We start from the raw sequence: 23871 nt of genomic DNA, 5'->3' as shown, positions 1-23871 counted from the left end.
AGCTTCTCTGTAGTTACTCCCAGAGTCTTTTCTCTTAAAACAAAAGGAGTTTTAAAGCTGTGTCTTGGGAGATAGTCTTTTTGCTGTAACTGTCCATGGTAGGCCCCTCTTTTCCCATTTTTTCTCTCCTTCCTCCCCCCTACCTCCCCCCTCCCCTACCCCACTCTCTCAAATAATACAATGTTCAATAATAACAAAATAACAATAGTCAGAATCAAGCTCAGTCTCATCTCTTCATTGATCACGTTGAGACCTTTATAGTATACTACCACTACCTCATCTTTCGTGTTTCTCTTCGTATAAAAAGTTCCATTTGCCTCCCAGGTGTTGTTCTAATAAGACTTCAGTGTTCCTGAGGGGGAATAAAAGCTGTGTTTGCATAGTGATTTGTAGAGTGCGTATGTAGGGTTCCCATTTTTTCATAAAGGGCCTAGTTCTCAACTGTACATCTCTTAGGGTGTCTGCTGCTTCGTATGTAACCTGTTTGTGCATACTTGTCTTAAGTTGTGATAGTGTAGGGGTCTCTGGGTTCAACCAATTTTTGAATATGAGTTTCCTAGCTTGTAGGAAAATGTTTGTGATCACTTTTTTCAGGGAGTTAGGTGTCAGAGCTGGGGCCTCTAGGAATACTATCAATTTGAGGGAAACCGTCACTTCAATGTGGAACGTGATTTTTATCCAGTATGCTATCATGCCCCAGAATTTCCGTATCATAGGGCAGCTCCACAGCAAGTGCGGCAAGTCTGCATCTGATGCTTTGCATTTCTTACAGTGACCGTCTGCGTCTGGTCTCCCTTTTTTGAAGATTTTGGGTGGTATGTATGCTGCTTGCAACAGTCTGGTGTGTGATTCTCTAGCAGTCGCTGATAAAGTTGCTCTTCTTGCATATTGTATGCTGCGCTGTTGTGATTTCAGTGTCTAGGGTGTTTGTCCATGTGTCACTGATGTGTTTGACTGTGGCTACGTTTGTTGGTTTCATGTGTAGTTTGTAAGTTGGGGATATAGACGTACCACCCTGCGCTGTCTTATGTAGCAGTCTGTTTATGTCTGAGTTTTGGTCAGTAAGTTCTGTATGTCGCAGTAGGTCGTGGATGTAATGTCTCGCTTGTAGATACGCAAAGTGGTGTGTGCGGGGCAGGTCGAATTGGGTTTGTAGTTCTTGAAAAGGTCTAACCTTCATATCTAACCCATTTATTAATTGGGACACGGAGGTCAACCCCCTGGTCCCCCATGTGGCAAACACTGGGGAATCAATCCCTGCGGGGAATCCTGGATTACCTCTCAAAGGGAGGTATTTCGTGTAGTTAGGGTTAAATAGAGATCTCTTGCACAGTTTCCACCAAGCATGGAGGGGTTGGGATAACAGTGGATAGTTTTTAACTAGCTTGAGTGTGTGTGTCGGTGCCATATGTGGGAGTGCTTGCAAGGACCATGGAGCTGTAACCTGTTTTTCAAGCTCTGGCAAGGTGAAGTGTCATTTCTCTGTCAACCAATCTAGTACATATTTAATTTGGGCTGCCTCACAGTATGCTTCAAGGTTGAGGACAGCTAAACCCCCCGAGGTAACCTCTGCCATCAGTCTAGAAGAATTTATTTTGTGTTTTTTCCCTGCCCATATGAAAGAAAGCATTGCTTTGTTAAGTGTCTGTAGATCCGCTTTATGGATGTTGTAAGGTACCATCTGAAACAAGTACAGGAGTTTCGGGAATATGATCATCTTGACGAGCGCGATCCTACCAGGTAGCGCTACCGGTAGTCTACCCCATCTGAGCAACATCTCCTGGAGTTCCTTTACTAGGGGACAATAGTTAAGATGGTACCACTCCCCGGGATTCTGAGATAGTTTGATTCCCAAGTATTTGAAGGAATGGGTGACTTGTTTAAAACTGTATGGTAGAGCGGTGCAGGGTGATCTCGGGAGCAGCCAAACAAGCTCCAATTTGTCGGTGTTTATTTTGTAGCCAGAGATCCGGCCAAACTGGTGTATAATTTGCATGACGTGGGGGATATTTGTTTTTGGATTTTGTAGGTACAGAATCATGTCATCTGCAAAGAGAGACAGATGGCACTGGACTTTACCCACCCACAACCTCTCCAACTCCGCTCTGATCTTGATGGCTAGGGGTTCAATGGCAATGTCAAAAAGGAGGGGCGACAGTGGACATCCCTGTCTTGTTCCCCTACCCAGTCGGAAGGGGGGCGAGGGAGTTCCGTTAATCAAGATTGAGGCATGGGGGTTCGCGTACAGGAATTTAATTGTATTTGCAAAAAGGCCTTTGATACCAAACCTATCTAGAGTGCTAAAAAGATGGTCCCAGAGGACCATGTCAAAGGCCTTTTCCGCGTCTATAAGCAAAGCGCAGGCTTCGATGCCCTCGTCCCCACCCACCCTGGTTTGGTTCCAAAACTGGGTCTGTATAAATTGGAGCTTGCGAATATTTAACACCGCAGATCTACCCTTCACGAACCCCGTCTGGTCTTGGTGTATCAGCGAGGGTAGGGCTACCGCGAGTCTATCCGCCAGGATTTTGGTTAGTAATTTGTAGTCCTGATTTAACAGGGATATTGGGCAGTAGGATTGGGTAAGTAATTTGTCTCTGCCTTCCTTGGGAATCACACAGATGTAAGCTTCTGTGAAACGGGTAGAGAACTCTCCCTCCCCCTTCATGATTTTATTGAAGAGAGTGGTGAGTGTTGTCACCACCTCCTCTTTCACTAGTTTGTAAAATTCCCCAGGTAGTCCATCTGGACCTGGGGTCTTGTCGAGAGGCAGGGTGTTTATAGCCTTCATTATTTCCGTCTCTGAAATGGGTGCGTTAAGGAGAGTTAGATGTTCGTCTGAGATGGTGGGGTTGCGTATGGTTTCCCAGAAGGATGTTTTTTGTGTTTTGTTTATTGTTTCCTCACTGTACAGGGATTTGTAATAACTCATGAAAGCAGCTTGTATCTGTGGTGTGGTAGTGTGAATAGTATTCCCTACCTTGATGGCACCTATATATTTGTTAGGTTTAGCAAACTTAGTGAGTCTAGCTAGGAGCTTTCCTGTCTTATCTCCATGTCTGTAGAATTTTGCTTGGACTGCTGTCATTTCCCTGACAGTGTTTTGGTGTAGTGACAGGTCTCTAAGTGCTTTTGCGTCATTTCGTAGTTGGGTTTGGGTTTCGTAGGTATTTATTCCTAGCGCTAATCACCCTTCTCAATTGGGTCTCACTTTTTTGTTTTAGACGTTTTAGCCTGCTGATTGTGTAGGAGGATATAAGACCCCTCATCACTGCCTTGCCCGCCTCCCAGAGCAGTAATGTGTCATGTCGGTGTGCAGAGTTCAGAGTCACATAAGTTTTCCATTCTCCCGCAAGAAATCTCTTGAAATTTATGTCCCCGTATAGGTATGTCGGGAAGAACCACCTACGGGGTCCCTCTCTGTCTGGAGCAAGATTAAGTTTAAGGCTAATGTGGGCATCGTCTGATATGGTCGCGACATATATGGTAGTGTTGGTGATCTGTTGTCCTAAGGAGTGTGTTGTTAGGAATAGATCTATTCTGGATAGGGTGTCTTTGGCTGGGGTAGTGCAAGTGTAGCTTCTCTCTTCTGGGTGCTTATCTCGCCATATGTCTGTCAGTGCCAAAGAGTGTTTGAATTTAGACAAGGTCAGGGAATCTCTCCTCGCGTTTCTATAGGTCGTGTTATGTCTTGCAGCTGAATTAGGGTCTCTGAATCTGTCTGCTGGGGTTTGGGGGGCTATGTTGTAATATCCCCCCAGAATCACCGGAGAGTCAGCAAACTTTGTTATGACAGTGCTAAACGTTCTCCAGAAGTCCTTTTTATCAGTGTGTGGGCCGTAGACCCCTCCTACGATAATGTGTTTATGTTTGAGTTCGATTTTTGTTAACACATATCTACCTTCGGGATCTGTCAAATGTTTTACTATAGTGTAGTCTAAATTTTTTCTAAAGAGGATAGCTACCCCTCTGGCCCTTTTCCCTTCGTACGTGGTGTGGATAACTTCTCCTACCCACCCTTGTTTTAGTTTCTGATGTTCTACGTTAGTCAAGTGGGTTTCTTCCAATATCGCTATGTCTGTGTTTTGATTTCTCAGATATTTTAGAATGGTTTTTCTTTTGATGGGGGACGTAATGCCCCCAACATTCCAAGACACCACTTTCATGTTGGAGCCTGTAGGGTGTATGTAGTGAGTATATAAGAGTGTGGTAGGAGGAAAACAGACTAGTTCTGTCTTTCTCACTTACCGCCAGCTGCTCAAGGGAGAGTGTGAGTAGCTATCAAGGTGTTCTATAGTAACTTTATTACTGATCGGCTCTCTGCAAAATTAAACAACAAATTAGTACGGTAGATATATACAAACACAAATATTATCTTACTTCCGTCTGTAGCAGCTACAGTTAGTGAGTTACACCAGCTGGTTCTGGCTCATTTTGACTTTAAACAGTAACTAAACTTGTAAACTTTCAAACTTTCAAACTTCACAAAATCCCAAAAGCCCTCCCCCCCTCCCCATTCTTGAAAAGGATATATATGCAGTGTTTAGCACCATTTTCAGTGCATTATGTCCCTCCAATCGGCCTTAGTAGGTTAAATAGTCCTAAGTGAGAGTTTCCAAGTCTTACTTGGCTTTGTCCTGCCTCAGGTGTCTTCGTCTTCATCTTGCTGGACTTGTGTTCGAACTGTGCGCCTCTTGGCTTGTTCTAGGAATAGCTGAAGATGTTTCGGAGATTCAAATATCTTTGGGCCCTGTGGCGTTTGAAGTCTCAATCTGTCTGGATACAGAAGTGCTATGGATTCACCTTGAGCTATAAGGTCTCTGCAGTAAGGCGTGAATTCTCTCCTTTTCTTCGAGACATCTGCAGAGTAGTCCTGGAAGATAAAGATTTTTCTCCCTTCAAAATCAATAGGTGTCCTTTGTCTATACGCTCTAAGTAGTAGCGTTTTATCTTTGAAGTTTAGGTAGCGCACCATTATCTGTCTAGGTGCACCTTCCTGCTGGGGGGCTCCTACTATGTGTGCTCTTTCTGCAATGCAAGGTATGTTTGTAGGTGGGAGTTTGAGTATGCCTGGGAGAACAGTCTCTACAAAGTTCATTAAGGCCCCCGAGAGAACGGATTCCGGCACCCCAACTATTCTAAGGTTGTTCCGCCTTGAACGGTTCTCCAAGTCATCAACTTTGGTTTGCAGTATTCTGTTTTGCCTTTGGAGAGTAGTGATGTAGGAGGCTGTTTCCCTATATCTTTCTTCTCCCTCCGCTGTTTTCTGCTCCACAGCAGTTAGGCGTGTTGAAAAGGCCCTGAGGTCTGTGGACAAGCTGTCCATGCCTGTCTGCAGTTGTTTAATTTTAGGCAGAAAAAGCGCAGACAGCTGTGATACAATAGGATGTGTGTCTTGCGCCAAGATTGCAGAGGTTTGTGGCAGTGACTGTGTCAGATCTTGGGTCTCTGTTTGGGTTCTTTGGCGCCTCTCTGAGTGCTTTTGCTTTCCTGCCATGTTGTCAGTCTTTTTGTTGTATGGGGTATAATATTTTTGCATACAGGCTGTTCACAGCAAAGATTCTGCTGCAGTTATAGTATGGTAGGAGAATTAAACTTCTTTCATAAGACTAGGAGGACTAGTTGCTATTATGCATCTGGAGGTCTGTGCTTGGGGAGGGGGGTATATTTGGCTCTGGACTAGTGTCATGTCTATTGTTTTCCCATGAACAGAATTTGTAATTGGAGTGCTGGTATCCAGTCTTAGCTTAGGGTGTGTGATACCTTAATTGTTTGGTTCTCAAGTAGGCCGGAATCAATTGTGGGTGTGAGGTTTTGCACTAATGCAGTTGCTCAAACTATGCCCTTTAGTGATTTTCCTTAAGTATTCAAGTGTCTCTGGTAGTAATGTCTCATGAGGTGGAACCAAGACTATTATGTTGTTAAGACAGGGTAATTCTTGTGTGTGCAGGATTGCGGGACATTCGTGGGGCTGATTGTTGCGTATTAACCTTTTAGGTGTCCCAAGATGGCGTCTCTTTTCGCGCCTTTCTGGCGTGTTACTGTATGTTGTGTTCCTGCCTGCTCACACCGTGTGTCCTTACCTCCCCTCCTCTCTCGGTATCTTCCGAGTGTCATTGCTGCGGCTCCGGTGTTTTGCGGCTCACAAGACTGCCGCGGCCCGCTACTTGGCGGCGTGTTTCTGAGTCTCCTCCGGTGATGGAGCAATGTTGTGGCTCCTGGCTCTTAGGGTTCCGGCAGTCGTCTGTAGGTGATGCTGCCAAGGATGCAAGCCTTTAGGGTCTGTTGCAGGGGTAAATCTTCCCGTTTACACACAGGTAGCACGGAGCTCTCTTCTAGTGCGACCTGTCGGGTTGCCCGCCCTCCGGAAGTCCCCCCATATTTTATATTTAAATATAAGTAAATTATAAGATATGATGAAAATAATGGTATCTTTAAAAAGTCCATTTAATGGCAAGAAAAACGGTATATAATATGTGTGGGTACAGTAAATGAGTAAGAGGAAAATTACAGCTAAACACAAACACAGCAGAAATGTAAAAATAGCCTTGGTCCCAAACGGTCAGAAAATGGAAAATTGCTCTGGTCACTAAGGGGTTAAAAAGGGACACATGTGAAAAATACATATGTCAGGGTTCTTATAATGGAACATTATTCAAAACCTTTCTTTCAACAGCCCTGACATACATATTTTTCATATGTGTCCCTTTTAAAAGCCGCAATATGGTACCCCTAATATGTATGTATCTCAATGTTAAAGCCCTTTGCCTGATTTTTGTGCCCGACGAGCACAAACCTGCAATTAATCCCTTTTCTCTTGCCTGTAACTGTTAACTCAGCACTTGTAATCTGGCCCATAAATTTTACACATTGAACATTGAAACATAGAAAATGTCTGTTACATTAAAGTAAAACTGGATAATAAAATGATGATAGTTCAATGGTAAGTTATTATAGTATATTTTAGTATAACAAGGACACAATTTAATACATTTTTAAAAATTTGTTTTTTATCATTGGCAGTTTTATTTCTTACATACTACCATGTACTAAGTGCATATCTTTGGCAAAGTATACATTAAATCACATATTAAAAAGTTATACAGAATTGAAAACAAAGAACATGGGATGAAAATTATTCTGATCAGGTAACAGTTTGAGGAATCAATATTATAGTAATATGTTATAGCACCGGCAACATGTAGTTTTTTAATCTATCAATTGGCTATTGCTTAAAGGGACAGACTAGTCAAAATTAAACTTTCATGATTCAGTTAGGGCATGCAATTTTAAACAACTTTCTAGTTTAATTTACTCATCGCATTTGCTTTGTTCTCTTGGTATTTCTTGTTGAAAGCTAAACCTAGGTAGACTCATATGCTAATTTCTAAGCCCTTGAAGGCCACCTCTTCTCTTCTCCTTTTTACAGTTTTTGATAGCTAGAAAATTCTAGTTCATGTTTACCATAGAGATATCATTGTGCTCGCTCCCGTGGAGTTATATATGCAAGTCTGTCAAAGGGGATTATCTATCTATCTATGTTTTTTCTATATGTATATCTTTATTTAGGTTGCAAACAACACGAGTTCCATGAAAACCAACATTATTTTTTATTTTGCCACAGGCAAAGCAATTACATAGAGTCATGCTTATATACCAGATGATTTGCTGTGGCTAGAAAAAAGAAAATAAACTGGAGAAGGTCCATGAGCTGCCTGATGCAATTATTGAAGTTATAAACCAAATAAACAAAGATAACAAACTAAAATTAATCCAACTATCGGAAGATAACAAAGGTATAATTTTAACAGTCAGACAGTGGGTATGCATTTCGTAGGTAGAGACTAGCATCGACCCCATTGAATACCAAAGTAAGAAGCATATATAATGATTACATTTGTAAAGCTAGACATTGGTAATAGGGTACCTTATATACAGTCTGATGTTATTCCGCATTTCAACAAGAATTTAAATATTTAAGATTATTAAATAACAAATAACACATATGTCTAAAACAACAAAAACATTTGTCATTTGTATAGTGTAGGACTCACTGTGTGGGCCACTCATCTCTCTCCTTGGAATCTTAGTTCACACACCATTTGCCTCAGAAACCAACCGGAATCTGAGAGACACCCTGGTTAAAGCAGGTGTAGGTACTGGGTCAATGAGAGTAGCTGAGAATTCTGTTCCACAAGGCACATTCCCTGTAACAACTGTGCACAATGTAACTCTATACAATTGGGGGATACAATTACACACCCTAGATCGGGCAAACGTCTGTCGATTAGAGGACATTTTACCTGTGACTCCAATTATGTAGTCTATGTCATCAAATGTCCATGTGGGCTAGCCTACGTGGGCGAAACATTAAAGGATTAAACAACATAAAGTAGCCATTGGCAAACTTGACCCCTCTGCCCCTGTTGCCCATCATTTTTCACTTTTAGGGCATAATAAAAGTCAACTTAAATTTCAGGTGGTGGATGGGGTTGGCCCTTTAAGAAGAGGTGGTAATAGGCAAAAATTACTATTTGAAAAAGAAGCACTTTGGATCCAAAATATGGATTATTTGACTCCCTATGGCCTTAATAGGAAAATTACATGGGGCACTTTTGTATAGGGTCTGTTGGTTTATCTGTTCTCTTCGGTAAGAGATATGAAGGTCCTTATATAGACACTTAAACCATTCCTTTTTTTCAGTTTTATTTTTTATTCTTTATATTTTGTGTTTTTTATTATTAGTTTGTTTTATAGAGTTTTTCCTTATTTTTATTGCCTTGTAGCTTTTGGGTCCCTCCATAAATAGTAGCTCAGTACCTGAGATTAATATAAATGGCCACAGCTTAATCGCAAAAACACACTATGAACAAATTTCATTGATTACTTGCATTGTTACTTAATATATTTGCGCATGTCTGTGTGATGGCTGTTTTTTAGGTATGAGCCATGGAGTAGTGACACCGAGTGGGCGTGACTTACAGATAACAGGTTTAAAACTTAAAAAGGAGGTGGCTATCCGGATGACGACAGGCCAAGTTGAAGGGCGGAGCCCGAAACGCGCGTTGCCTGACTGGTGGATGTGACGTCAGACGCCAAGGGAGTTAGATACTCACATGCTGCTTTGGGTCGCTGACATTTCTATGTATGCGGAGCACAGCTAGAATCACCACTGCTATTTGTGACTTCATCACGGACGCCTTCTACTACATACCTGACACAGTTTGGGTGAGATCGCTCAGTGAGCATTATAATTGCACAGCTCTTTATCCTCACGGCGGACTTTGTCCTTGAATGCTGGAGTGGCATAAAATATACCATATATGGAAACAAGGTTTATACGTAAAAGGAAACACTTTGTTACATATTGGTGATACTTGATATTACGTGTTATCCTGACAACGGTTACCATCTTTTTGATGTATGAACTTTCTGAAGTGCATGAACTGCTCTAATCATTACACATCTGTGATTCTTTGCTATACTTTTTACCTCTGCAATTGCCAGCTACCTAACCATTGCTTCTTTGCGATTTGCATGAATTACTTATAGTGTATGAACTGCCTCAATCTTATAGTGTTTGTATCCTGCACAGATATACCCATGGTTTTGCATATATAACCTGGGGTTGCTTTTTTGCTCTCCATGTGACCTCCTCCACTCCATTGTTGCTTGATAACTGGGGACGCCCAGTTTGTATGTTTGTATGGATGATTGTGGCATTTTGATTTTGTGTATTAAGTACAATTACGAAGTTGTCTGTTTCTCTTTGTATATTAAAAGATATTTCTTGCTTTGCACATTTATGCATTCATTTTTTATTTACATTAAGTGCGGAGTCTAATATTTAAATTTATACTATTTCTTGGTGTAATTGGTAGTAGTACACCATAGTCTCGAGCACTGCTTATTTCTTGTTCATATTTTATACATATATTTACTTGTTAGTGCTTATCCTCTCATTTGATATAAACTGAGTATTTTTCTCTACCTGAGGATTGAGCATTACCTATATTTGTATTTATTGTTGTTATGGCATTTTTACAACAATCACACAAAGCTCCTAAGTTGTTTGCATATTCCGAATTAGATGCTTCTAGGATTGCCACACTTTGTTTGTTTTCGTAAACACTCTGAAGACACAGATTAACCACAGTCCCTTGAAAAACTGTACCGTAAAAAAACAAGTTTAGAATTACATGCCATTACTTTAGCTGAGTATCACCGTCTCAAATACATTCCTAGAGGATTACGCTGTAATTTACATCCTACATTGTTTAAAGATGACACAGAATTCTGTGAGAAATGGGAAGGTATTCTCTATAAATGTTCAAGTGATTTAATTATTCTAGCTATTGAATACATTCAAAAGGAGATACCTAAAGTACAGGCTAGCAAAAATAGAATTGAGAATCAACTAAAATCCTTTAAACTAGAAGCAGATTACAAAAAGCTTAAGGCTGATATTTTGAAATTATTCAATACATTTAAAAAAGAGGTTGAAATTAAAAAGGCACAAAAATTTCAAAGAGATTCCACTGACTATTCCTCTAACAAAGTTTACAAGTGGAGAAATCCTAACTTTATACCCTTTAGAAGGGAATGTAGAAGGGCACCTAGGTACACCACAGATAATTCAGGTGATTCATCATCTGACCAAGATTCTAGAAGTCCCTCCCCTTTAGGTCAAAGTACTTACAAACACAAACCCAAAGAAAAAAGAGAACACACAGAGGGGGGAAGAGGAACAGGAAATCGCATGCAAACAAGGCACAGCAAAAGATAACTGAAGACCTAGTCATTAATATTTCTTCCACCATACTTGATCCTCTTACCACCTCTGTTTTACAAAAAGGCTTATCCTTTATTCCAACAACAAGCCCCAACTTTTTTAAAATTGAAGCAGACTTACAGCAATTCTTTAGGAATCTCCAGTTCAAAGCTTTTTTTGCTACTCATCCCCAGGAAAGTAGACATGAAGCATTTGTGGACACTTTGAGTCAATTCCATACACAGGTCCAAGGCCTTAGACCTAAAAGTTCAGCACATGCACCAGCTACTAATAGCATGGTAGAATCTTTTATTACATTAATCAAAAAAGACTTTGATAAACTAAAGTTGAAGGGCACAAAAATGGTGAGGCCCTAGTAATCATGGATAGAGATGACAGAGGTTCAAAGTCAGTTGGATGTGACCGACAACTACTTGAAATTAACTTTCAACCCTACCAGTAAATTTCAATTTTATATACAATCCACAGTAGATATGGCATTAGATCAGTGTATCATCACTAAGAAACAAGCAGACTTCTTAATTCAAAAAGATCCTGCTATACCAGTAATATACTGTTTGCCAAAAATATATAAATGTTTAAACAATCCTCCAGGTAGGCCTATTGTGGCTAGCACAAATTCCATCCTTCAATCAATCTCAATATTTCTTGATACGCTTTTGCAACCTCTGCTGGAGGATTTTCCTTCACATTTGGAAGACTCCTCAGACTTTTTGAGACAGATTGAAAATTTGGAATTTAATAAGGACTCAATCCTTGTGACTTTGGATATTAAATCATTGTATACATCTATGCCACATCGTGAGGGTATGAAATGCATTGGTGAACAATTAAGCAGAATGGCTCTCTATTCGCCCAGGGAATGGATGTTCATTATGGATTTACTTGAAATAGTGTTAACAAGGAACTATTTTCTCTTTGGAGAATCTTTTTACTTGCAAACAAAGGGTACGGTGATAGGAGCCAATATGGCCCCCACATACGCATCCTTGTATGTACATGAATTTGAATACAAATTTCTCTATAGTAACCAGAGCTTTAAGACATTCTGCAGTTTTTGGAAAAGATATATTGATGATGTCTTTATGGTTTGGACAGGTGACAATAATTCCTTAATGTATTTCTTTCAGGAATTGAATACTTTTGATCCAAACCTTCAATTTACCATCAATTATGACTCAAAGACACAAAATTTTCTTGATATAACTGTTTCCCTGACAAATGGTTCCTTGTTCACAGATGTGTTTAGAAAGGACACGGATAGAAATAACCTGTTGGTTTTTTCTAGTTTTCATCCTCCACGGACCATTAGGAGCCTTCCTTTCAGCCAACTTTTAAGGGCTAAACATATAGTTAATGACACATCACGCCTGAATGAACAATTTGTTATTTTTTTTGATCGTTTTGAGAGCAGGGGATATCCTATTGACTTGTTACATACACATAAATCTAAGGTAGATCCTATCCCCCGTGCTAACCTCACACAGAAAAAATCCTCTAAGAAAACTCTAAATGATAGGATTCCATTTGTGGTACCCTATGGTTATCATATTGCTCCCCTAAAAAGGATTTTAAGGAAACATTTGGATCTACTATCAGAGGACAGATTGCTTGCTGCCACATTCAAGGATTTTCCTTTATTTTCATATAAGAGAAACCAGAATCTGAGAGACACCCTGGTTAAAGCAGATGTAGGTACTGGGTCAATGAGAGTAGCTGAGAATTCTGTTCCACAAGGCACATTCCCCTGTAACAACTGTGCACAATGTAACTCTATACAATTTGGGGATACAATTACACACCCTAGATTGGGCAAACGTCTGTCGATTAGAGGAAATTTTACCTGTGACTTCAATTATGTAGTCTATGTCATCAAATGTCCATGTGGGCTAGCCTACGTGGGTGAAACCAAGAAACCCATACGTGAAAGGATTAAATGACATAAAGTAGCCATTGGCAAACTTGACCCCTCTGCCCCTGTTGCCCATCATTTTACACTTTTAGGACATTATAAAAGTCAACTTAAATTTCAGATGGTGGAAGAGGTGGTAATAGGCAAAAATTACTATTTGAAAAAGAAGCACTTTGGATCCAAAAAATGGATTCTTTGACTCCCTATGGCCTTAATAGGGAAATTACATGGGGCACTTTTGTATAGGGTCTGTTGGTTTATCTGTTCCCTTTGGTAAGAGATATGAAGGTCCTTATATAGACACTTAAACCATTCCTTTTTTCAGTTTTATTTTTTATTCTTTATATTTTGTGTTTTTTATTATTAGTTTGTTTTATAGAGTTTTTCCTTATTTTTATTACCTTGTAGCTTTTGGGTCCCTCCATAAATAGTAGCTCAGTGTCTGAGATTAATATAAATGGCCACAGCTTAATCGCAAAAACACACTATGAACAAATTTCATTGATTACTTGCATTGTTACTTAATATATTTGTGCATGTCTGTGTGATGGCTGTTTTCTATGTATGAGCCGTGGAGTAGTGACGCTGAGTGGGCGTGACTTACAGATAACAGGTTTCAAACTAAAAAAGGAGGTGGCTATCCAGATGACGACAGGCCAAGTTGAAGGGCGGAACCTGAAACACGCATTGCCTGACTGGTGGATGTGACATCAGACGCCAAGGGAGTTGGATACTCACATGCTGCTTTGGGTCACTGACATTTCTATGTATGCAGAGCACAGCTAGAATCACCACTGCTATTTGTGACTTCATCATGGATGCCTTCTAATACTTACCTGACACGGTTTGGGTGAGATTGCTCAGTGAGCGTTATAATTGCACAGCTCTTTATCCTCACGGTGGACTTTGTCCTTGAGTGCCAGAGTGGCATAAAATATGCCATCAAAGTTGATACATATATGGAAACAAGGTTTATACGTAAAAGGAAACACTTTGTTACATCTTGATGATACTTGATATTACGTGTTATCCTGACAACGGTTACCATCTTTTTGATGTATGAACTTTCTGAAGTGCATGAACTGCTCTAATCATTATACATCTGTGATTCTTTGCTATACTTTTTACCTCTGCAATTGCCAGCTACCTAACCATTGCTTCTTTGACATTTGCATGAATTGCTTATAGTGCATGAACTGCCTCAATCTTATAGTGTTTGTATCCTGCACAGATATACCCATGGTTTTGCATATATAACCTGGGGTTGCTTTTTTGCTCTCCATGTGACCTCCTCCACTCCATTGTTGCTTGATAACTGGGGACGCCCAGTTTGTATGTTTGTATGGATGATTGTGGCATTTTGATTTTGTGTATTAAGTACAATTACGAAGTTGTCTGTTTCTCTTTGTATATTAAAAGATATTTCTTGCTTTGCACATTTATGGATTCATTTTTTATTTACATTAAGTGCGGAGTCTAATATTTAAATTTATACTATTTCTTGGTGTAATTGGTAGTAGTACACCATAGTCTCGAGCACTGCTTATTTCTTGTTCATATTTTATACATATATTTACTTGTTAGTGCTTATCCTCTCATTTGATATAAATATATATATATATATATTTCATTTTTTTTTATTATCATTAACTGTTATTTTTAGAGCGCCCACAGATTCTGCAGCACTATAAACATAGGCGGTATGCAAATTAGCATTTATTGTTATCAAATGGGTAGAGGGCCCTGTCTGGAGTTGCACTGTTGTAGTCAGCTCTTGTGAAGGTGATCTGCAAGCAGTTCGGCTCTAAGGCTTACATTCTAAGGAGGTTCATGGTGGATAGCAATTGTCAGTATATAGCAGGGTTATAATACAATTTATTTATTATTATTCTTTAAAATAATTCCCAATTAAAATGTATTCATGAAACAATTGAAATTAATATTTATTCCTAAATTCTTTAGATTAATTAAAATTTATAAACACATTGAAATATATTAAGTAGATACTAGCTTTGAATCAACTATGCACGTGTATTCCGTTACAATATTCTATACAGCAGATCATAAAAAATATTCCTTTAAAATTAACTTTACTCACATTGAATCGCATTAAAATACCACAATAAAATACCAGAATATGGACCGCTAACTTCACAGTGTTTAGATAAACAATATACCAAGATACTTCACACAAATCTTACTGGGTCTCAAAAGATTTAAGATAACTTTCAGACAAGTATAATTAAGCAACTTAGCCCACAAATGATTCTATATAACTTTATTAAAAACGCCAGAAATTATATATATTATTAATGCAAACAGCCATTTTATATGTCAATACGTCTGACCTGAATTAACCTCTTATTTAGCTACAATAATTCAAATTCTAAAATATATATATAGCAATAACTGTAATTAATTTATGATATTAAAATACAAAATTATTTCTAAACTTTATATTTATATAATTATATATTAAATACCAGCATACTTACTACAATCTAACTAAAGCTTTAAAATATCTTTGATTTAAATATAAAAGTATGAAATAACCATATACATCACCAGACAAAATTGAAGTTCACCTCATAAATTTATGGAGGTATTTTTGCCATATGGATAAGAAAGTTAGGCCCAGATTTGCTTTATAGAGACTGGATTCCAAGGCAACAGTTTGTCAGTCAAAACTTAGCAGCAAAGACCCCCTTCTTTCTCCTTGCATGAGGTTATATCACGTGATATACCACACCCCTTTTTATTCTAATCATTAGTGAACCTTTTTGGGATACGCACCCTAGTGCTTGTCTGTGATAGGTTACTGGGAATACATGGCTATCCGACACCACAATTCCCCTTGGTTGAAATTTTCGCACAAACCACCAGATGGCAGCAGACCACCAGAAAAACAGTTTTGCTATCAAATATTGCTACAGTTTATACAGTTTACTATGTATCTTTTAATTGTATATTTAATATACTCATTATTTCCTGATATTAAGAAACCTTCCTGGTCACATATCTGTCCCATCTAATATGACTTATCATGTATCTATAGAGACTAAACATGAGCATACTTCAATCCTATAATATTTTAGAAAAAATAAAATACTGATACTGATATAAAAATCTATTATAAAACTGCCCATTGCAAGTGGGAAATAAGGCACTTCCCCTTCTTTTGGCTATGAAAAGACCCTTTACACAAACAGGAGTAAGCTGGAGTAGGTAGCTGACAGTATATTCATAAAACTTTGGGGCTTGGTTAGGGGTCTGAAAAGCAGAGCAATGTTATTTAAAAATAAGCAAAACTATACATTTAAAAAAAAACCTTTATGGGCTATATTAATAGATCATCTACAAAACATTTATGAAAAAAAAATGAGTGTATAATGTCCCTTTAAGCAGCAGTGAGGTGGGGCAGGGGTCATAGTGAGACCAATTCAATTTATATCAGTTAGATATTAGCTCAATGGAATTATTAAATTATGTGAAACATCTGTAGTTTATTTAATGTTACTTCACAGGTACCCTGACATAATTCCCCCTTCCAATTTTAAATATATGTAGGACACATGTATTTGAATTGTCTTAAAGTCAGTGGTACTTGGTGAGTGTATTGACAGTATGCATCATAGACAGTCTTCTATGATGAGAGTCCATTATTTTTTATCCTTATATTTATGCTCGTTAGCTAGGCATCTTTAACTACAATATTTCTTTAGTGCATTTGGGGATATGACACTTCTTTCTCCCTCTATGACTTGTAGCTGGGATCTAGGATGTCACTCTTACAACTGATTAATATAGACTCATTTGTCCATAAAAGTATCATTTTTAGGGATCCTTGTTTTATAGGCAACTAGAGATATTTTGTCAGTAATGACAAAAGTACCCTTCCATGATGGAAGGAATTTCTTCTCCTTAACCTGATCTGTTCCAAAGTTATAATTATCATTTATTTCATATTCCTTTTTGGACGTTTTGAGATCATAATAGGTTTTAGCGGCAGTTGCAGACTTTTCTATGTTCCTTTGAGCGAATGCAAAGGCATATTGCAGGTGCTTCCTTAGGTTTTCCACATATTGATGTGTATTGGTGGCATTTATCAATTTCTGGTCTGATGTATGGTACAATAGATGTTGAGGTAGAACCATTCTTCTACCAGTCATCAACTCAAAAGGTGACATCTTATTACCACTACTTGGAGTTGCTCTTAATGTCATTAGGACTAGAGGTGATTTTACATCCCAGTCTTTACTCGTTTCAGGATTACCTTAACGCGTTTCAGGATTTTCACAATGGACTGGTTGTAACGCTCTTCGCCACCACTTAAGGCAGCTCTATATGCAATATGGAGCTTTCTTTTGACCCCTAGTATTTTCCACATTTTGGTCATCACTTTGCTAGTGAAGTGGGTTCCCCGATCGGATACAATTCTCTGGGGTAAACCAAATCTGGAAAACACGTGGTTGATGAGCAATGCTGTGCATGTTTCAGCACTATTGTTAGGTGCACTGATGCACTCTACCCATTTGGTGAACAGGCATGTCACTGTTAACATATATTTGTTACCTCTTGATGACCTTGTTACTGGACCAATAAAATCAATTTGTATATCTAACCATGGCATTATCATCCCCCTTTTCTGCAATGGCGCTCTATGCGTTGGCGCAGTGGGTTGGAACAGTAGACAGATTAAACGACCTTGACAGTAGGTTTGAACATCCTTCAACATGTGTGGCCAAAATGCGTAGTCACGCAATATTTCATAAGTTAATTTGGCGGCACGATGACCAGATGTGGGAGCATCATAGGCATGTTGAAGCATTAGACCTCTGAACTTTGTAGGTACCACCCATTGCTGGATGCCAGTTTTGGAGGTTCTAACTAACAAACCATCCTGTAACTTGAATTGTGATTTGGATTTCAGTAAGATTCTAAGATCTTCCTTGTCAATACCATCCTCTTTTGAGATGGGGTTGATTTTTAGGATCTTCTATGTGTTTATAGAAGATGCCTATAATGTTTTTTTTTTTGACTAGTGATCAGGTCCTCACTAGGAGAATCCTGATTCCATTGTACCATTTTAGGCTCACTCTGTTGTTTAGCTTGCTATCTGGTAATGGCTTCTACCTGAATTGCACCCATTAAGTGGTCGATATTAAAGAGTTCTCCAGTTATGGCTCCCTTTTTGGCTAATTAATCTGCAAGATCATTGCCTTCCTTATCAGGACCTACAATCCTGGAATGACCCTTGGTCTTCTTCCAGTGTATGGTTAACCCATAGGACACCACAAGATTGTCAATCTGTGAGTTAGTTAGTGTTATTTGGGGATCCACTTGCCCAAGTTATACCAATGCCAGCGACTAATCTGCGCTCATTATCAATAGTGGCATGGTAAGAACAACCATCAACATATACCCAAGGTTATGTTTGACAATGGTCCTCATTGTTTATTTTATATGGGGAAAGCAATTGTTCCTCCAGAAAATCATCTTCTAATAACTCTTCCCCATGATCCTCAGCAGTACAGTCATGGAGCTCCGTGATCCCATGTGTGACTGGATTCTTTTTGTTTTGATTATAGTGAATTTCTAAAGGCCAGTCTTGTAAGGAAAGAGTCCAAGCTATTATGTGGCTATTAGACAAATTTCCATCTCTTATTCTCTCACTTTGCAGTTATAGCAAAGGCTGGTGGGCCATTTTTACAATAAATTTTTCGCCCTGTATATAGCTACGGAAATTTTGTAGAGCCCATACAGTAGATAAGAGGGCTTTTTCGCAATCACTAAATGTTATTTCTACTAGGGATAGAGTTTTGCTTGCATAAGCAATGACTTTGCTTAATTTATCATTCTTTTGGTATAAAATAGCACTCATGCTTATATCTGTGTAACCTGTCTCTAAGTAGAAAGGTTTACCCCCTTCAGGGTACGCTAAGCAAGGTGCTTGAGTGACTTTTCTCTTCAGCTCCTTGATGGCTGTCTCTTGAGTCTCACTCCAGTGCCATTTCACATCCTTCTTTAGAAGAAGTAGCAGTGGTTTAGCTAATTCTGCATAATTATCAATACATTTGTGAGAATAATTTGTCATACCCAGGAATGATCTCAATTCCTTTAAGTTAGTTGGGTTCTTAGAATTTATTATAGCTTCCACCTTTTTCTTCTGAGGATTTAATCCTTCAGAAGTAACTTCATGTTCTAAGAAGTTTACACGAGAGCAGCACCATTGAGCTTTTTGTTGGGATAATTTGACACCTGCCCTTTTAAGTTGGCTGAGGACATGTTTAAGCTCTGTGGTGTGTTTTTCAAAGTCTGTGCTTTTTATTGAAACATCATCAACATAAAATAAGGTCCCCCTTTCCAGTGCATCAGGCATAGCCTTATGCATGAATACAGCAAATTCATGTCCTGAATTTATGTATCCAAATGGGAGTCTCTGGAATGCATACTGGACCTTTTGGAACAAGAACACAAGCTTATACTGGTCCTCCTCATGTACCTTTATGGTCCAATATCCCTGTGCACAATCAATGACAGTGAATATTTTGGATCCCTGCATCTGTGCTAGGCACTGGTCAATAAATGGCACAGACGATTCAAGTGTAGTGTCATGTTTTATTGATAGCTGCACACGCTATATATATATATATATATATATATATATATATATATATATATATATATATACTCACAAAAAAGAAATCATAAACAGGCACATCAAATCTTAAATTCTCCATAGTCCCCAAGGTGATGCCTAGCTGAAAGTAAAGATAGTGCAGTGCATATGCATATCCACGCCACAGTTCAAGCTGCTGCTGTTAGTTAGGATATCCAAACACCCAGGACCAAGAGTGAGAAAGTAAAGATACACACCCTCAGCTGAGATCCAATAGGAAACCTTGCAAGGTGCATGTAGCACTAGAGGACCTATGGAAGCCTCACTGGGCCAGAAGTAAATAACTGCAACAGTCCATTCCAAATTCCTATAATGTCATCTATGAAACGGTAGTATTGTACAATATTCTCTTTGAAGGGATTATTACTTCATACCAGGATGGTTTCAAAATGGGACATAAACAAATTTGCATATGATGGAGCAAATGTCGTCCCCATCGCGGTCCCCTGTATTTGCTTGTAATAAATCCCCTCAAAGAGAAAATCATTATTATTTAGGATAAAATAAATAGAATCAACAATTAATTCCATTTGATCCTGAGGTAATTTTCTAGTGTTGAGTATATCTTTAATCACTGATATCCCCAAACTGTGTGGAAAGCTAGTGTATAGAGCAGAGGCATCACAGGTTATCCATACATAATAATTTCCCCATGACAGACCTCCAAATTTGTTAATAACATCTATTGTGTCTCTGAGATAGGCTCTGGTGTCAACTACCATAGTTTGTAAATAATGATCTATATATTTAGATTATCACACAGATAGAAAAGAGCCTAGCCTGTACGGTGGATTCTGAGAATCCTTGTGCATCTTTGGATGGTGGTAAAAACTCGCTATTTTAGGTGCCACTTTGTAAAGATATTTATATTTTTCCATATTTAAAATATTCAAAGCTTTATCCTCTTTTAAAAAAATGATATAACTCTTTCTTATATTTCTCAGTAGGATTGAACGTAAGGGGGGAATAAGTTTTACAATCTTGTAAGAGGCGATGAGCTTCTACCAGATAGTCTTTCCTATTTTGAACCACTGTCCCTTCCCCCTTGTCCGCTGCTCTAAATATAATCTCTGTGGAGTTACTAAGGTTTTTTTAAAGCTGACCTTTCTTCTCGTGATAAATTATCTTTACAGAACTGTGAATGATGTTGTGGCATTTTAAAAGTGATTGCAAGTTTTGGCAGACTAATTTATTAAATATTTTTATATACTCTGTTTGACTCTGTAAAGGATAAAATATTGATTTGCATTTCAAAGAGCAATGCTGTACAGGGAAATCTTCTTCCTCATATGTAGATAGCTGCGATAAATTGAAACCCTCAATGGTATTGTCTTTTCCCTCTATTTCTTCTAAGATATTGATGAGCTCCTCATCTTGAACCTCTGAGTAAAAATATTGGTCTGGGTTGCACTTAATACTATCTTTGTAAAAATATCGCTTTAGTGTAATCTTTCTGATGTAACCTTGTACATCTATAAACAAATCACAGTAGTTCGGGGAACTAGTCGGTGCAAAATTTAGACCTTTAGTGAGTAATCTCAATTCATCTTTAGAAAAAGACCTATCTGATAGATTGAATATTGTTTTCATCCCTTGCTCTAGTTCCACCTCTCTCTGTTTCTTTTTTCTTGATTTCTCTCCTCCTCTGGTTCACCTAAATCCACCTCTTTTAGTGGTCTCTTGGGGTTTCTCTGTTGTAATGGTTGATATTCCCGGGGATTTCTCAAAGACCACCCTCCTTGGAGTCTCCAAGGGGGGATCCCTAAAAAATTATGATTATTCACACCATAGTTCTGGGAGTTGGAAAGCCCTCTCTTGAGTTTATTAAAATTATTGTGGTTACCCCCTTTAGGCTTTGCCCCCTGTTGGTGCCACTTTGGTGATTGGGGATGGTGATTGAGTTCAGAGAATCTATTTATTAAGGGCATATCTGATATATGATTATCTGACCTAGAATTATCCCTGGGATCTCTATACATATAGGGTTGTACATCACATCCAGAATAAGTAGGTTTTGTGATTCCTCCTGTATAACCCTGCTTATTATTATTATTAGTAGTATTATAATTGTCAATATGATTCTTTATATGATTCTTGGTTTTAGTTTTATAGTTATTCTTATTTTTATTTTATAGATATGAATCCTATTGTCTGAACTGGTATTGTTAGTATTAGGATGAGTAGGATGAGAGGAAAAACCTTAGTAACTCTACAGAGATTATATTTAGAGCAGCGGACAAGGGGGGAGCGATAGTGGTTCAAAATAGGAAAGACTATCTGGTAAAGGCTCATCGCCTCTTACAAGATCGTAAAACTTATTCCCCCCTTACGTTCAATCCTACTGAGAAATATAAGAAAGAGTTATATAATTTTTTAACAGAGACTAAAGCTTTGAATATTTTAAATATGGAGGAATATAAATATCTTTACAAAGTGGCACCTAAAATAGCAAGTTTTTAACACCTCCCAAAGGTGCACAAGGATTCTCAGAATCCACCGGGCAGGCCAATTGTTTCTGGGATAGGCTCTTTGTGTGATAATCTATCTAAATGTATAGATCATTATTTACAAACTATGGTAGTTGACACCAGAGCCTATCTCAGAGACACAATAGATGTTATTAACAAATTTGAAGGTCTGTCATGGGAAAATGATTATGCATGGATAACCTGTGATGCCTCTGCTCTATACACTAGCATTCCACACGGTTTGGGGATATCAGAGATTAAAGATATACTTAACACTAGTAAATTACCTCAGGATCAAATTGAATTCATTGTTGATTCTATTTATTTTATCAAAACAACAGGGTAGGTATAAGATACAACGCTCAAATCTCAAATGCTATTCCCAAAAGGTAAGTGCACCTCCTAACATCAAACCAAAATAGAAAAAGAACAAAGGGATATGGGAACGTGCTGTAAAAAACAGCATATGAGAGGTAAAGAACTATATAAGGAATGTGGATTACACAAGAGTATATAAAAAAACTTTTTTATTATACTCTTGTGTAATCCACATTCCTTATATAGTTCTTTACCTCTCATATGCTGTTTTTTACAGCGCGTTCCCATATCCCCTTGTTCTTTTTCTATTTATTTTATCCTAACCCATCCTTATTTTCTCTTTTAGGGGATTTTTTAAGGTTTTTTAAAGTACCTGCATTATCCTCATTGCTAATAGAGGGGTTTTCAATATGACGATAAGGTCTTTTTAAACCACTTAACTCTCTTTGGCTTTGTGCGAGTTGTTTATGCAAATCTTCTATTAAACTCTGGTTATATTTTTGTAAGGTGGCCACGTTTTGGGCAAACTCATAAATTTTATCCTGGACTCGTTCTGCCTCTTCCTCATCTAACCTTAAGGAATCCTTTTCACCCCTCAGTTGCTCCAGTTGTGAGTTTTGTACTTTAATCTTATTGTACATTTCACCATTCACATAGAGGAGCAGACCCCAAATTTTGAAAATCATTTCATCTTGTTTCCTCGGATTTTAAGGTCGGACAAATTTTAACAGCCCTTGAAATATTTTGCTTTCTCCACACCATGTATTATTTGCAATAATTTTGGCCTTAGTCTTAAGCATCTTAATGGAAGTGCCTTATTCTCCCTTAATACTTAATCTATTTTTAAGGTGAGTAATGGCTTCTGTTTTAAGCGTTTCTGTCTGACTAACGGGCAATTTTGGGGAACATATTTAAATACTATGTATAGATTCATTGGATTCACTTCTAGTAACAGACATTATTATTTTGGTTTAGTATTTGGTTAAATTAAAACGCTAATACAATTTTGACCAACAAGAGAAAAAAAAAATTATTTCAAAATACCAATATTAATTTTGAAATATTAATAATAATAATAATAATAATAATACAAATTTTGTATTATCTTTTTTATTTTTTTCTAGATAATAATCTCTATTTACTACAAATATGTTATATCAATATGATAAATATAATAATGTTCTAGCAGTGTCTCCAGATAATATGTCAGTTTATAGCAGGGATAATACAATTTATTTATTATTATTCTTTAAAATAATTCCCAATTAAGATGTATATATGAAACAATTCAAATTCATTTTTATTCCTAAATTCTTTAGATTAGTTTAAATTTATAAACACATTGAAATATATTAAGTAGAGACTAGCTTTGAATCAACTATGCATGCTTATTCCGTTACAATATTCTATACAGCAGATCATAGAAAATATACCTTTAAAATTAACCTTACTCACATTGAATCGCATTAAAATACCACAATAAAATACCAGAATATGGACCGCTAACTTCACAGTGTTTAGATAAACAATATACCAAGATACTTCACACAAATCTTACTTGGTCTCAATAGATTTAAGATAACTTTCAGACAAGTATAATTAAGCAACTTAGCCCACACATTATTCTATATAACTTCAATTAAAAACACCAGAAATTATATATATTATTAATGCAAACAGCTAATTTATATGCCAATACGTC

This window comes from Bombina bombina, chromosome 3 (assembly GCF_027579735.1).
Source record: "Bombina bombina isolate aBomBom1 chromosome 3, aBomBom1.pri, whole genome shotgun sequence".
Lineage (NCBI taxonomy): Eukaryota > Metazoa > Chordata > Amphibia > Anura > Bombinatoridae > Bombina > Bombina bombina.
Note: the sequence above shows the minus strand (reverse complement) of the source record.